Source organism: Delphinapterus leucas, chromosome 19 (assembly GCF_059928025.1).
Source record: "Delphinapterus leucas isolate spDelLeu-1000000601 "Yukka" chromosome 19, BTC_Dleu_Yukka2, whole genome shotgun sequence".
In the NCBI taxonomy this organism is placed as follows: Eukaryota; Metazoa; Chordata; class Mammalia; order Artiodactyla; family Monodontidae; genus Delphinapterus; species Delphinapterus leucas.
In genome coordinates, this window is record NC_143147.1 from 30878621 (window position 1) to 30892450 (window position 13830).

General features: G+C 77.4%; 13 non-coding genes across 13 annotated transcripts; all 13 read left to right on the forward strand.

Moving 5' to 3' along the window:
• Positions 1-178: 178 nt before the first annotated feature.
• On the forward strand, positions 179-297 carry LOC149746303 (5S ribosomal RNA). The gene has a single exon (XR_016389326.1). It is a non-coding gene; the product is annotated as a 5S ribosomal RNA (ribosomal RNA).
• A 934-nt stretch (positions 298-1231) lies between these two features.
• LOC149746304 (5S ribosomal RNA) lies at positions 1232-1350 on the forward strand. The gene has a single exon (XR_016389327.1). It is a non-coding gene; the product is annotated as a 5S ribosomal RNA (ribosomal RNA).
• Positions 1351-2284: 934 nt separating this feature from the next.
• LOC149746305 (5S ribosomal RNA) lies at positions 2285-2403 on the forward strand. Its single transcript, XR_016389328.1, has one exon. It is a non-coding gene; the product is annotated as a 5S ribosomal RNA (ribosomal RNA).
• A 934-nt stretch (positions 2404-3337) lies between these two features.
• Positions 3338-3456, forward strand: LOC149746306 (5S ribosomal RNA). The gene has a single exon (XR_016389650.1). It is a non-coding gene; the product is annotated as a 5S ribosomal RNA (ribosomal RNA).
• Positions 3457-4390: 934 nt separating this feature from the next.
• LOC149746307 (5S ribosomal RNA) lies at positions 4391-4509 on the forward strand. The gene has a single exon (XR_016389330.1). It is a non-coding gene; the product is annotated as a 5S ribosomal RNA (ribosomal RNA).
• A 934-nt stretch (positions 4510-5443) lies between these two features.
• LOC149746308 (5S ribosomal RNA) lies at positions 5444-5562 on the forward strand. Its single transcript, XR_016389331.1, has one exon. It is a non-coding gene; the product is annotated as a 5S ribosomal RNA (ribosomal RNA).
• A 934-nt stretch (positions 5563-6496) lies between these two features.
• On the forward strand, positions 6497-6615 carry LOC149746309 (5S ribosomal RNA). Its single transcript, XR_016389332.1, has one exon. It is a non-coding gene; the product is annotated as a 5S ribosomal RNA (ribosomal RNA).
• Positions 6616-7549: 934 nt separating this feature from the next.
• Positions 7550-7668, forward strand: LOC149746310 (5S ribosomal RNA). Its single transcript, XR_016389333.1, has one exon. It is a non-coding gene; the product is annotated as a 5S ribosomal RNA (ribosomal RNA).
• Positions 7669-8602: 934 nt separating this feature from the next.
• LOC149746311 (5S ribosomal RNA) lies at positions 8603-8721 on the forward strand. The gene has a single exon (XR_016389334.1). It is a non-coding gene; the product is annotated as a 5S ribosomal RNA (ribosomal RNA).
• A 934-nt stretch (positions 8722-9655) lies between these two features.
• LOC149746312 (5S ribosomal RNA) lies at positions 9656-9774 on the forward strand. The gene has a single exon (XR_016389335.1). It is a non-coding gene; the product is annotated as a 5S ribosomal RNA (ribosomal RNA).
• Positions 9775-10708: 934 nt separating this feature from the next.
• LOC149746313 (5S ribosomal RNA) lies at positions 10709-10827 on the forward strand. The gene has a single exon (XR_016389336.1). It is a non-coding gene; the product is annotated as a 5S ribosomal RNA (ribosomal RNA).
• Positions 10828-11761: 934 nt separating this feature from the next.
• LOC149746314 (5S ribosomal RNA) lies at positions 11762-11880 on the forward strand. The gene has a single exon (XR_016389337.1). It is a non-coding gene; the product is annotated as a 5S ribosomal RNA (ribosomal RNA).
• Positions 11881-12814: 934 nt separating this feature from the next.
• On the forward strand, positions 12815-12933 carry LOC149746315 (5S ribosomal RNA). Its single transcript, XR_016389338.1, has one exon. It is a non-coding gene; the product is annotated as a 5S ribosomal RNA (ribosomal RNA).
• Positions 12934-13830: the final 897 nt, after the last annotated feature.

A 13830-nucleotide genomic window follows, 5' to 3' on the forward strand; every position in this document is an offset into this window, starting at 1 on the left:
GCTGGGAGGGGGTGGCCAAACCCTCCGCCTCCGCCACCGCCCGGTACCCGAGACCTCCGTTCCCCCTGCCTGGGCGGGCGACGGGGTCCTGCCGGGGCGGGCTGACCGCCAGGCTGGCGGTGAGGCGCAAGCGCCAGCGAAAGTGGGCCTCAAGAGGCAGCCCGCCGTCCCCGCCCCCGTCTACGGCCATACCACCCTGAACGCGCCCGATCTCGTCTGATCTCGGAAGCTAAGCAGGGTCGGGCCTGGTTAGTACTTGGATGGGAGACCGCCTGGGAATACCGGGTGCTGTAGGCTTTTTGCCTCCCGCTCCGCCTTCTCCTTTAACTCGCCCGCGGGCGGTGGCCGCCGGCTCCGCCCGCGCCGGGGCCCCGCTGCAGGCCCCGCCTCCTCAGGCCCCTCCCACCACGGCGCGCGCGCCGGAGGGGGCGCTCCCCGCCGGCCCGGCCCGCCAGGCGGCCAGAAGGCGGCCCTGGAAGGCAGCCGCACCCCAGACGCCCCCGGGGTGCCTGGCCCGGACCCAGGCTCCGCCGCGGGCCCGGTTGCCGTCCCTTCGGCCAGCGAGCCCCTCGACCTGCACCTGGCCGCCCCCACCGGCGCCCCGCCCCGGTGCCGCCACCTGTGTGCCGGTGGGTGTGTCCCTCCACAGCTCCCTCCGGCAAAAGCCCCGCCCCCCGCCGTGTCGCCGCCGCGGCCGGGTGCGGGAGCGGGATCGAGGGCAGGGGCCGCTTCCCCGGGCCTGCCGGCCGCCAGGGGCGGGCTCCTGAGCTCGGCGGGTGGTGTGCGGGCAAGGGTGGCCTCGCCGGGGCTGAGGGGCCGTGGCGACACGATGGTGGCTCCCAGTGGCTTCGGGCCAGCTGCTGTCGGGCAGGAGGGCCGGCCCGGGCTGCGGCTGGGCGGCGCCTAGCGCCGCGTGGGCGGGCAGGGGCGATGCCCAAGGGACCGCGGGCCCCGGGCCCTGAAGCCTCCGGGGCCACGTCCCTGTGAGCGACGGGCCGGATCTTGGGCGGGGCGCCAAGCGCCGAAGGGTTCGCTGGCTCACGCCCGCCCTCGGCTGGGAGGGGGTGGCCAAACCCTCCGCCTCCGCCACCGCCCGGTACCCGAGACCTCCGTTCCCCCTGCCTGGGCGGGCGACGGGGTCCTGCCGGGGCGGGCTGACCGCCAGGCTGGCGGTGAGGCGCAAGCGCCAGCGAAAGTGGGCCTCAAGAGGCAGCCCGCCGTCCCCGCCCCCGTCTACGGCCATACCACCCTGAACGCGCCCGATCTCGTCTGATCTCGGAAGCTAAGCAGGGTCGGGCCTGGTTAGTACTTGGATGGGAGACCGCCTGGGAATACCGGGTGCTGTAGGCTTTTTGCCTCCCGCTCCGCCTTCTCCTTTAACTCGCCCGCGGGCGGTGGCCGCCGGCTCCGCCCGCGCCGGGGCCCCGCTGCAGGCCCCGCCTCCTCAGGCCCCTCCCACCACGGCGCGCGCGCCGGAGGGGGCGCTCCCCGCCGGCCCGGCCCGCCAGGCGGCCAGAAGGCGGCCCTGGAAGGCAGCCGCACCCCAGACGCCCCCGGGGTGCCTGGCCCGGACCCAGGCTCCGCCGCGGGCCCGGTTGCCGTCCCTTCGGCCAGCGAGCCCCTCGACCTGCACCTGGCCGCCCCCACCGGCGCCCCGCCCCGGTGCCGCCACCTGTGTGCCGGTGGGTGTGTCCCTCCACAGCTCCCTCCGGCAAAAGCCCCGCCCCCCGCCGTGTCGCCGCCGCGGCCGGGTGCGGGAGCGGGATCGAGGGCAGGGGCCGCTTCCCCGGGCCTGCCGGCCGCCAGGGGCGGGCTCCTGAGCTCGGCGGGTGGTGTGCGGGCAAGGGTGGCCTCGCCGGGGCTGAGGGGCCGTGGCGACACGATGGTGGCTCCCAGTGGCTTCGGGCCAGCTGCTGTCGGGCAGGAGGGCCGGCCCGGGCTGCGGCTGGGCGGCGCCTAGCGCCGCGTGGGCGGGCAGGGGCGATGCCCAAGGGACCGCGGGCCCCGGGCCCTGAAGCCTCCGGGGCCACGTCCCTGTGAGCGACGGGCCGGATCTTGGGCGGGGCGCCAAGCGCCGAAGGGTTCGCTGGCTCACGCCCGCCCTCGGCTGGGAGGGGGTGGCCAAACCCTCCGCCTCCGCCACCGCCCGGTACCCGAGACCTCCGTTCCCCCTGCCTGGGCGGGCGACGGGGTCCTGCCGGGGCGGGCTGACCGCCAGGCTGGCGGTGAGGCGCAAGCGCCAGCGAAAGTGGGCCTCAAGAGGCAGCCCGCCGTCCCCGCCCCCGTCTACGGCCATACCACCCTGAACGCGCCCGATCTCGTCTGATCTCGGAAGCTAAGCAGGGTCGGGCCTGGTTAGTACTTGGATGGGAGACCGCCTGGGAATACCGGGTGCTGTAGGCTTTTTGCCTCCCGCTCCGCCTTCTCCTTTAACTCGCCCGCGGGCGGTGGCCGCCGGCTCCGCCCGCGCCGGGGCCCCGCTGCAGGCCCCGCCTCCTCAGGCCCCTCCCACCACGGCGCGCGCGCCGGAGGGGGCGCTCCCCGCCGGCCCGGCCCGCCAGGCGGCCAGAAGGCGGCCCTGGAAGGCAGCCGCACCCCAGACGCCCCCGGGGTGCCTGGCCCGGACCCAGGCTCCGCCGCGGGCCCGGTTGCCGTCCCTTCGGCCAGCGAGCCCCTCGACCTGCACCTGGCCGCCCCCACCGGCGCCCCGCCCCGGTGCCGCCACCTGTGTGCCGGTGGGTGTGTCCCTCCACAGCTCCCTCCGGCAAAAGCCCCGCCCCCCGCCGTGTCGCCGCCGCGGCCGGGTGCGGGAGCGGGATCGAGGGCAGGGGCCGCTTCCCCGGGCCTGCCGGCCGCCAGGGGCGGGCTCCTGAGCTCGGCGGGTGGTGTGCGGGCAAGGGTGGCCTCGCCGGGGCTGAGGGGCCGTGGCGACACGATGGTGGCTCCCAGTGGCTTCGGGCCAGCTGCTGTCGGGCAGGAGGGCCGGCCCGGGCTGCGGCTGGGCGGCGCCTAGCGCCGCGTGGGCGGGCAGGGGCGATGCCCAAGGGACCGCGGGCCCCGGGCCCTGAAGCCTCCGGGGCCACGTCCCTGTGAGCGACGGGCCGGATCTTGGGCGGGGCGCCAAGCGCCGAAGGGTTCGCTGGCTCACGCCCGCCCTCGGCTGGGAGGGGGTGGCCAAACCCTCCGCCTCCGCCACCGCCCGGTACCCGAGACCTCCGTTCCCCCTGCCTGGGCGGGCGACGGGGTCCTGCCGGGGCGGGCTGACCGCCAGGCTGGCGGTGAGGCGCAAGCGCCAGCGAAAGTGGGCCTCAAGAGGCAGCCCGCCGTCCCCGCCCCCGTCTACGGCCATACCACCCTGAACGCGCCCGATCTCGTCTGATCTCGGAAGCTAAACAGGGTCGGGCCTGGTTAGTACTTGGATGGGAGACCGCCTGGGAATACCGGGTGCTGTAGGCTTTTTGCCTCCCGCTCCGCCTTCTCCTTTAACTCGCCCGCGGGCGGTGGCCGCCGGCTCCGCCCGCGCCGGGGCCCCGCTGCAGGACCCGCCTCCTCAGGCCCCTCCCACCACGGCGCGCGCGCCGGAGGGGGCGCTCCCCGCCGGCCCGGCCCGCCAGGCGGCCAGAAGGCGGCCCTGGAAGGCAGCCGCACCCCAGACGCCCCCGGGGTGCCTGGCCCGGACCCAGGCTCCGCCGCGGGCCCGGTTGCCGTCCCTTCGGCCAGCGAGCCCCTCGACCTGCACCTGGCCGCCCCCACCGGCGCCCCGCCCCGGTGCCGCCACCTGTGTGCCGGTGGGTGTGTCCCTCCACAGCTCCCTCCGGCAAAAGCCCCGCCCCCCGCCGTGTCGCCGCCGCGGCCGGGTGCGGGAGCGGGATCGAGGGCAGGGGCCGCTTCCCCGGGCCTGCCGGCCGCCAGGGGCGGGCTCCTGAGCTCGGCGGGTGGTGTGCGGGCAAGGGTGGCCTCGCCGGGGCTGAGGGGCCGTGGCGACACGATGGTGGCTCCCACTGGCTTCGGGCCAGCTGCTGTCGGGCAGGAGGGCCGGCCCGGACTGCGGCTGGGCGGCGCCTAGCGCCGCGTGGGCGGGCAGGGGCGATGCCCAAGGGGCCGCGGGCCCCGGGCCCTGAAGCCTCCGGGGCCACGTCCCTGTGAGCGACGGGCCGGATCTTGGGCGGGGCGCCAAGCGCCGAAGGGTTCGCTGGGTCACGCCCGCCCTCGGCTGGGAGGGGGTGGCCAAACCCTCCGCCTCCGCCACCGCCCGGTACCCGAGACCTCCGTTCCCCCTGCCTGGGCGGGCGACGGGGTCCTGCCGGGGCGGGCTGACCGCCAGGCTGGCGGTGAGGCGCAAGCGCCAGCGAAAGTGGGCCTCAAGAGGCAGCCCGCCGTCCCCGCCCCCGTCTACGGCCATACCACCCTGAACGCGCCCGATCTCGTCTGATCTCGGAAGCTAAGCAGGGTCGGGCCTGGTTAGTACTTGGATGGGAGACCGCCTGGGAATACCGGGTGCTGTAGGCTTTTTGCCTCCCGCTCCGCCTTCTCCTTTAACTCGCCCGCGGGCGGTGGCCGCCGGCTCCGCCCGCGCCGGGGCCCCGCTGCAGGCCCCGCCTCCTCAGGCCCCTCCCACCACGGCGCGCGCGCCGGAGGGGGCGCTCCCCGCCGGCCCGGCCCGCCAGGCGGCCAGAAGGCGGCCCTGGAAGGCAGCCGCACCCCAGACGCCCCCGGGGTGCCTGGCCCGGACCCAGGCTCCGCCGCGGGCCCGGTTGCCGTCCCTTCGGCCAGCGAGCCCCTCGACCTGCACCTGGCCGCCCCCACCGGCGCCCCGCCCCGGTGCCGCCACCTGTGTGCCGGTGGGTGTGTCCCTCCACAGCTCCCTCCGGCAAAAGCCCCGCCCCCCGCCGTGTCGCCGCCGCGGCCGGGTGCGGGAGCGGGATCGAGGGCAGGGGCCGCTTCCCCGGGCCTGCCGGCCGCCAGGGGCGGGCTCCTGAGCTCGGCGGGTGGTGTGCGGGCAAGGGTGGCCTCGCCGGGGCTGAGGGGCCGTGGCGACACGATGGTGGCTCCCAGTGGCTTCGGGCCAGCTGCTGTCGGGCAGGAGGGCCGGCCCGGGCTGCGGCTGGGCGGCGCCTAGCGCCGCGTGGGCGGGCAGGGGCGATGCCCAAGGGACCGCGGGCCCCGGGCCCTGAAGCCTCCGGGGCCACGTCCCTGTGAGCGACGGGCCGGATCTTGGGCGGGGCGCCAAGCGCCGAAGGGTTCGCTGGGTCACGCCCGCCCTCGGCTGGGAGGGGGTGGCCAAACCCTCCGCCTCCGCCACCGCCCGGTACCCGAGACCTCCGTTCCCCCTGCCTGGGCGGGCGACGGGGTCCTGCCGGGGCGGGCTGACCGCCAGGCTGGCGGTGAGGCGCAAGCGCCAGCGAAAGTGGGCCTCAAGAGGCAGCCCGCCGTCCCCGCCCCCGTCTACGGCCATACCACCCTGAACGCGCCCGATCTCGTCTGATCTCGGAAGCTAAGCAGGGTCGGGCCTGGTTAGTACTTGGATGGGAGACCGCCTGGGAATACCGGGTGCTGTAGGCTTTTTGCCTCCCGCTCCGCCTTCTCCTTTAACTCGCCCGCGGGCGGTGGCCGCCGGCTCCGCCCGCGCCGGGGCCCCGCTGCAGGCCCCGCCTCCTCAGGCCCCTCCCACCACGGCGCGCGCGCCGGAGGGGGCGCTCCCCGCCGGCCCGGCCCGCCAGGCGGCCAGAAGGCGGCCCTGGAAGGCAGCCGCACCCCAGACGCCCCCGGGGTGCCTGGCCCGGACCCAGGCTCCGCCGCGGGCCCGGTTGCCGTCCCTTCGGCCAGCGAGCCCCTCGACCTGCACCTGGCCGCCCCCACCGGCGCCCCGCCCCGGTGCCGCCACCTGTGTGCCGGTGGGTGTGTCCCTCCACAGCTCCCTCCGGCAAAAGCCCCGCCCCCCGCCGTGTCGCCGCCGCGGCCGGGTGCGGGAGCGGGATCGAGGGCAGGGGCCGCTTCCCCGGGCCTGCCGGCCGCCAGGGGCGGGCTCCTGAGCTCGGCGGGTGGTGTGCGGGCAAGGGTGGCCTCGCCGGGGCTGAGGGGCCGTGGCGACACGATGGTGGCTCCCAGTGGCTTCGGGCCAGCTGCTGTCGGGCAGGAGGGCCGGCCCGGACTGCGGCTGGGCGGCGCCTAGCGCCGCGTGGGCGGGCAGGGGCGATGCCCAAGGGACCGCGGGCCCCGGGCCCTGAAGCCTCCGGGGCCACGTCCCTGTGAGCGACGGGCCGGATCTTGGGCGGGGCGCCAAGCGCCGAAGGGTTCGCTGGCTCACGCCCGCCCTCGGCTGGGAGGGGGTGGCCAAACCCTCCGCCTCCGCCACCGCCCGGTACCCGAGACCTCCGTTCCCCCTGCCTGGGCGGGCGACGGGGTCCTGCCGGGGCGGGCTGACCGCCAGGCTGGCGGTGAGGCGCAAGCGCCAGCGAAAGTGGGCCTCAAGAGGCAGCCCGCCGTCCCCGCCCCCGTCTACGGCCATACCACCCTGAACGCGCCCGATCTCGTCTGATCTCGGAAGCTAAGCAGGGTCGGGCCTGGTTAGTACTTGGATGGGAGACCGCCTGGGAATACCGGGTGCTGTAGGCTTTTTGCCTCCCGCTCCGCCTTCTCCTTTAACTCGCCCGCGGGCGGTGGCCGCCGGCTCCGCCCGCGCCGGGGCCCCGCTGCAGGCCCCGCCTCCTCAGGCCCCTCCCACCACGGCGCGCGCGCCGGAGGGGGCGCTCCCCGCCGGCCCGGCCCGCCAGGCGGCCAGAAGGCGGCCCTGGAAGGCAGCCGCACCCCAGACGCCCCCGGGGTGCCTGGCCCGGACCCAGGCTCCGCCGCGGGCCCGGTTGCCGTCCCTTCGGCCAGCGAGCCCCTCGACCTGCACCTGGCCGCCCCCACCGGCGCCCCGCCCCGGTGCCGCCACCTGTGTGCCGGTGGGTGTGTCCCTCCACAGCTCCCTCCGGCAAAAGCCCCGCCCCCCGCCGTGTCGCCGCCGCGGCCGGGTGCGGGAGCGGGATCGAGGGCAGGGGCCGCTTCCCCGGGCCTGCCGGCCGCCAGGGGCGGGCTCCTGAGCTCGGCGGGTGGTGTGCGGGCAAGGGTGGCCTCGCCGGGGCTGAGGGGCCGTGGCGACACGATGGTGGCTCCCAGTGGCTTCGGGCCAGCTGCTGTCGGGCAGGAGGGCCGGCCCGGACTGCGGCTGGGCGGCGCCTAGCGCCGCGTGGGCGGGCAGGGGCGATGCCCAAGGGACCGCGGGCCCCGGGCCCTGAAGCCTCCGGGGCCACGTCCCTGTGAGCGACGGGCCGGATCTTGGGCGGGGCGCCAAGCGCCGAAGGGTTCGCTGGGTCACGCCCGCCCTCGGCTGGGAGGGGGTGGCCAAACCCTCCGCCTCCGCCACCGCCCGGTACCCGAGACCTCCGTTCCCCCTGCCTGGGCGGGCGACGGGGTCCTGCCGGGGCGGGCTGACCGCCAGGCTGGCGGTGAGGCGCAAGCGCCAGCGAAAGTGGGCCTCAAGAGGCAGCCCGCCGTCCCCGCCCCCGTCTACGGCCATACCACCCTGAACGCGCCCGATCTCGTCTGATCTCGGAAGCTAAGCAGGGTCGGGCCTGGTTAGTACTTGGATGGGAGACCGCCTGGGAATACCGGGTGCTGTAGGCTTTTTGCCTCCCGCTCCGCCTTCTCCTTTAACTCGCCCGCGGGCGGTGGCCGCCGGCTCCGCCCGCGCCGGGGCCCCGCTGCAGGCCCCGCCTCCTCAGGCCCCTCCCACCACGGCGCGCGCGCCGGAGGGGGCGCTCCCCGCCGGCCCGGCCCGCCAGGCGGCCAGAAGGCGGCCCTGGAAGGCAGCCGCACCCCAGACGCCCCCGGGGTGCCTGGCCCGGACCCAGGCTCCGCCGCGGGCCCGGTTGCCGTCCCTTCGGCCAGCGAGCCCCTCGACCTGCACCTGGCCGCCCCCACCGGCGCCCCGCCCCGGTGCCGCCACCTGTGTGCCGGTGGGTGTGTCCCTCCACAGCTCCCTCCGGCAAAAGCCCCGCCCCCCGCCGTGTCGCCGCCGCGGCCGGGTGCGGGAGCGGGATCGAGGGCAGGGGCCGCTTCCCCGGGCCTGCCGGCCGCCAGGGGCGGGCTCCTGAGCTCGGCGGGTGGTGTGCGGGCAAGGGTGGCCTCGCCGGGGCTGAGGGGCCGTGGCGACACGATGGTGGCTCCCAGTGGCTTCGGGCCAGCTGCTGTCGGGCAGGAGGGCCGGCCCGGACTGCGGCTGGGCGGCGCCTAGCGCCGCGTGGGCGGGCAGGGGCGATGCCCAAGGGGCCGCGGGCCCCGGGCCCTGAAGCCTCCGGGGCCACGTCCCTGTGAGCGACGGGCCGGATCTTGGGCGGGGCGCCAAGCGCCGAAGGGTTCGCTGGCTCACGCCCGCCCTCGGCTGGGAGGGGGTGGCCAAACCCTCCGCCTCCGCCACCGCCCGGTACCCGAGACCTCCGTTCCCCCTGCCTGGGCGGGCGACGGGGTCCTGCCGGGGCGGGCTGACCGCCAGGCTGGCGGTGAGGCGCAAGCGCCAGCGAAAGTGGGCCTCAAGAGGCAGCCCGCCGTCCCCGCCCCCGTCTACGGCCATACCACCCTGAACGCGCCCGATCTCGTCTGATCTCGGAAGCTAAGCAGGGTCGGGCCTGGTTAGTACTTGGATGGGAGACCGCCTGGGAATACCGGGTGCTGTAGGCTTTTTGCCTCCCGCTCCGCCTTCTCCTTTAACTCGCCCGCGGGCGGTGGCCGCCGGCTCCGCCCGCGCCGGGGCCCCGCTGCAGGCCCCGCCTCCTCAGGCCCCTCCCACCACGGCGCGCGCGCCGGAGGGGGCGCTCCCCGCCGGCCCGGCCCGCCAGGCGGCCAGAAGGCGGCCCTGGAAGGCAGCCGCACCCCAGACGCCCCCGGGGTGCCTGGCCCGGACCCAGGCTCCGCCGCGGGCCCGGTTGCCGTCCCTTCGGCCAGCGAGCCCCTCGACCTGCACCTGGCCGCCCCCACCGGCGCCCCGCCCCGGTGCCGCCACCTGTGTGCCGGTGGGTGTGTCCCTCCACAGCTCCCTCCGGCAAAAGCCCCGCCCCCCGCCGTGTCGCCGCCGCGGCCGGGTGCGGGAGCGGGATCGAGGGCAGGGGCCGCTTCCCCGGGCCTGCCGGCCGCCAGGGGCGGGCTCCTGAGCTCGGCGGGTGGTGTGCGGGCAAGGGTGGCCTCGCCGGGGCTGAGGGGCCGTGGCGACACGATGGTGGCTCCCAGTGGCTTCGGGCCAGCTGCTGTCGGGCAGGAGGGCCGGCCCGGACTGCGGCTGGGCGGCGCCTAGCGCCGCGTGGGCGGGCAGGGGCGATGCCCAAGGGACCGCGGGCCCCGGGCCCTGAAGCCTCCGGGGCCACGTCCCTGTGAGCGACGGGCCGGATCTTGGGCGGGGCGCCAAGCGCCGAAGGGTTCGCTGGGTCACGCCCGCCCTCGGCTGGGAGGGGGTGGCCAAACCCTCCGCCTCCGCCACCGCCCGGTACCCGAGACCTCCGTTCCCCCTGCCTGGGCGGGCGACGGGGTCCTGCCGGGGCGGGCTGACCGCCAGGCTGGCGGTGAGGCGCAAGCGCCAGCGAAAGTGGGCCTCAAGAGGCAGCCCGCCGTCCCCGCCCCCGTCTACGGCCATACCACCCTGAACGCGCCCGATCTCGTCTGATCTCGGAAGCTAAGCAGGGTCGGGCCTGGTTAGTACTTGGATGGGAGACCGCCTGGGAATACCGGGTGCTGTAGGCTTTTTGCCTCCCGCTCCGCCTTCTCCTTTAACTCGCCCGCGGGCGGTGGCCGCCGGCTCCGCCCGCGCCGGGGCCCCGCTGCAGGCCCCGCCTCCTCAGGCCCCTCCCACCACGGCGCGCGCGCCGGAGGGGGCGCTCCCCGCCGGCCCGGCCCGCCAGGCGGCCAGAAGGCGGCCCTGGAAGGCAGCCGCACCCCAGACGCCCCCGGGGTGCCTGGCCCGGACCCAGGCTCCGCCGCGGGCCCGGTTGCCGTCCCTTCGGCCAGCGAGCCCCTCGACCTGCACCTGGCCGCCCCCACCGGCGCCCCGCCCCGGTGCCGCCACCTGTGTGCCGGTGGGTGTGTCCCTCCACAGCTCCCTCCGGCAAAAGCCCCGCCCCCCGCCGTGTCGCCGCCGCGGCCGGGTGCGGGAGCGGGATCGAGGGCAGGGGCCGCTTCCCCGGGCCTGCCGGCCGCCAGGGGCGGGCTCCTGAGCTCGGCGGGTGGTGTGCGGGCAAGGGTGGCCTCGCCGGGGCTGAGGGGCCGTGGCGACACGATGGTGGCTCCCAGTGGCTTCGGGCCAGCTGCTGTCGGGCAGGAGGGCCGGCCCGGACTGCGGCTGGGCGGCGCCTAGCGCCGCGTGGGCGGGCAGGGGCGATGCCCAAGGGACCGCGGGCCCCGGGCCCTGAAGCCTCCGGGGCCACGTCCCTGTGAGCGACGGGCCGGATCTTGGGCGGGGCGCCAAGCGCCGAAGGGTTCGCTGGCTCACGCCCGCCCTCGGCTGGGAGGGGGTGGCCAAACCCTCCGCCTCCGCCACCGCCCGGTACCCGAGACCTCCGTTCCCCCTGCCTGGGCGGGCGACGGGGTCCTGCCGGGGCGGGCTGACCGCCAGGCTGGCGGTGAGGCGCAAGCGCCAGCGAAAGTGGGCCTCAAGAGGCAGCCCGCCGTCCCCGCCCCCGTCTACGGCCATACCACCCTGAACGCGCCCGATCTCGTCTGATCTCGGAAGCTAAGCAGGGTCGGGCCTGGTTAGTACTTGGATGGGAGACCGCCTGGGAATACCGGGTGCTGTAGGCTTTTTGCCTCCCGCTCCGCCTTCTCCTTTAACTCGCCCGCGGGCGGTGGCCGCCGGCTCCGCCCGCGCCGGGGCCCCGCTGCAGGCCCCGCCTCCTCAGGCCCCTCCCACCACGGCGCGCGCGCCGGAGGGGGCGCTCCCCGCCGGCCCGGCCCGCCAGGCGGCCAGAAGGCGGCCCTGGAAGGCAGCCGCACCCCAGACGCCCCCGGGGTGCCTGGCCCGGACCCAGGCTCCGCCGCGGGCCCGGTTGCCGTCCCTTCGGCCAGCGAGCCCCTCGACCTGCACCTGGCCGCCCCCACCGGCGCCCCGCCCCGGTGCCGCCACCTGTGTGCCGGTGGGTGTGTCCCTCCACAGCTCCCTCCGGCAAAAGCCCCGCCCCCCGCCGTGTCGCCGCCGCGGCCGGGTGCGGGAGCGGGATCGAGGGCAGGGGCCGCTTCCCCGGGCCTGCCGGCCGCCAGGGGCGGGCTCCTGAGCTCGGCGGGTGGTGTGCGGGCAAGGGTGGCCTCGCCGGGGCTGAGGGGCCGTGGCGACACGATGGTGGCTCCCAGTGGCTTCGGGCCAGCTGCTGTCGGGCAGGAGGGCCGGCCCGGGCTGCGGCTGGGCGGCGCCTAGCGCCGCGTGGGCGGGCAGGGGCGATGCCCAAGGGACCGCGGGCCCCGGGCCCTGAAGCCTCCGGGGCCACGTCCCTGTGAGCGACGGGCCGGATCTTGGGCGGGGCGCCAAGCGCCGAAGGGTTCGCTGGCTCACGCCCGCCCTCGGCTGGGAGGGGGTGGCCAAACCCTCCGCCTCCGCCACCGCCCGGTACCCGAGACCTCCGTTCCCCCTGCCTGGGCGGGCGACGGGGTCCTGCCGGGGCGGGCTGACCGCCAGGCTGGCGGTGAGGCGCAAGCGCCAGCGAAAGTGGGCCTCAAGAGGCAGCCCGCCGTCCCCGCCCCCGTCTACGGCCATACCACCCTGAACGCGCCCGATCTCGTCTGATCTCGGAAGCTAAGCAGGGTCGGGCCTGGTTAGTACTTGGATGGGAGACCGCCTGGGAATACCGGGTGCTGTAGGCTTTTTGCCTCCCGCTCCGCCTTCTCCTTTAACTCGCCCGCGGGCGGTGGCCGCCGGCTCCGCCCGCGCCGGGGCCCCGCTGCAGGCCCCGCCTCCTCAGGCCCCTCCCACCACGGCGCGCGCGCCGGAGGGGGCGCTCCCCGCCGGCCCGGCCCGCCAGGCGGCCAGAAGGCGGCCCTGGAAGGCAGCCGCACCCCAGACGCCCCCGGGGTGCCTGGCCCGGACCCAGGCTCCGCCGCGGGCCCGGTTGCCGTCCCTTCGGCCAGCGAGCCCCTCGACCTGCACCTGGCCGCCCCCACCGGCGCCCCGCCCCGGTGCCGCCACCTGTGTGCCGGTGGGTGTGTCCCTCCACAGCTCCCTCCGGCAAAAGCCCCGCCCCCCGCCGTGTCGCCGCCGCGGCCGGGTGCGGGAGCGGGATCGAGGGCAGGGGCCGCTTCCCCGGGCCTGCCGGCCGCCAGGGGCGGGCTCCTGAGCTCGGCGGGTGGTGTGCGGGCAAGGGTGGCCTCGCCGGGGCTGAGGGGCCGTGGCGACACGATGGTGGCTCCCAGTGGCTTCGGGCCAGCTGCTGTCGGGCAGGAGGGCCGGCCCGGGCTGCGGCTGGGCGGCGCCTAGCGCCGCGTGGGCGGGCAGGGGCGATGCCCAAGGGACCGCGGGCCCCGGGCCCTGAAGCCTCCGGGGCCACGTCCCTGTGAGCGACGGGCCGGATCTTGGGCGGGGCGCCAAGCGCCGAAGGGTTCGCTGGCTCACGCCCGCCCTCGGCTGGGAGGGGGTGGCCAAACCCTCCGCCTCCGCCACCGCCCGGTACCCGAGACCTCCGTTCCCCCTGCCTGGGCGGGCGACGGGGTCCTGCCGGGGCGGGCTGACCGCCAGGCTGGCGGTGAGGCGCAAGCGCCAGCGAAAGTGGGCCTCAAGAGGCAGCCCGCCGTCCCCGCCCCCGTCTACGGCCATACCACCCTGAACGCGCCCGATCTCGTCTGATCTCGGAAGCTAAGCAGGGTCGGGCCTGGTTAGTACTTGGATGGGAGACCGCCTGGGAATACCGGGTGCTGTAGGCTTTTTGCCTCCCGCTCCGCCTTCTCCTTTAACTCGCCCGCGGGCGGTGGCCGCCGGCTCCGCCCGCGCCGGGGCCCCGCTGCAGGCCCCGCCTCCTCAGGCCCCTCCCACCACGGCGCGCGCGCCGGAGGGGGCGCTCCCCGCCGGCCCGGCCCGCCAGGCGGCCAGAAGGCGGCCCTGGAAGGCAGCCGCACCCCAGACGCCCCCGGGGTGCCTGGCCCGGACCCAGGCTCCGCCGCGGGCCCGGTTGCCGTCCCTTCGGCCAGCGAGCCCCTCGACCTGCACCTGGCCGCCCCCACCGGCGCCCCGCCCCGGTGCCGCCACCTGTGTGCCGGTGGGTGTGTCCCTCCACAGCTCCCTCCGGCAAAAGCCCCGCCCCCCGCCGTGTCGCCGCCGCGGCCGGGTGCGGGAGCGGGATCGAGGGCAGGGGCCGCTTCCCCGGGCCTGCCGGCCGCCAGGGGCGGGCTCCTGAGCTCGGCGGGTGGTGTGCGGGCAAGGGTGGCCTCGCCGGGGCTGAGGGGCCGTGGCGACACGATGGTGGCTCCCAGTGGCTTCGGGCCAGCTGCTGTCGGGCAGGAGGGCCGGCCCGGGCTGCGGCTGGGCGGCGCCTAGCGCCGCGTGGGCGGGCAGGGGCGATGCCCAAGGGACCGCGGGCCCCGGGCCCTGAAGCCTCCGGGGCCACGTCCCTGTGAGCGACGGGCCGGATCTTGGGCGGGGCGCCAAGCGCCGAAGGGTTCGCTGGCTCACGCCCGCCCTCGGCTGGGAGGGGGTGGCCAAACCCTCCGCCTCCGCCACCGCCCGGTACCCGAGACCTCCGTTCCCCCTGCCTGGGCGGGCGACGGGGTCCTGCCGGGGCGGGCTGACCGCCAGGCTGGCGGTGAGGCGCAAGCGCCAGCGAA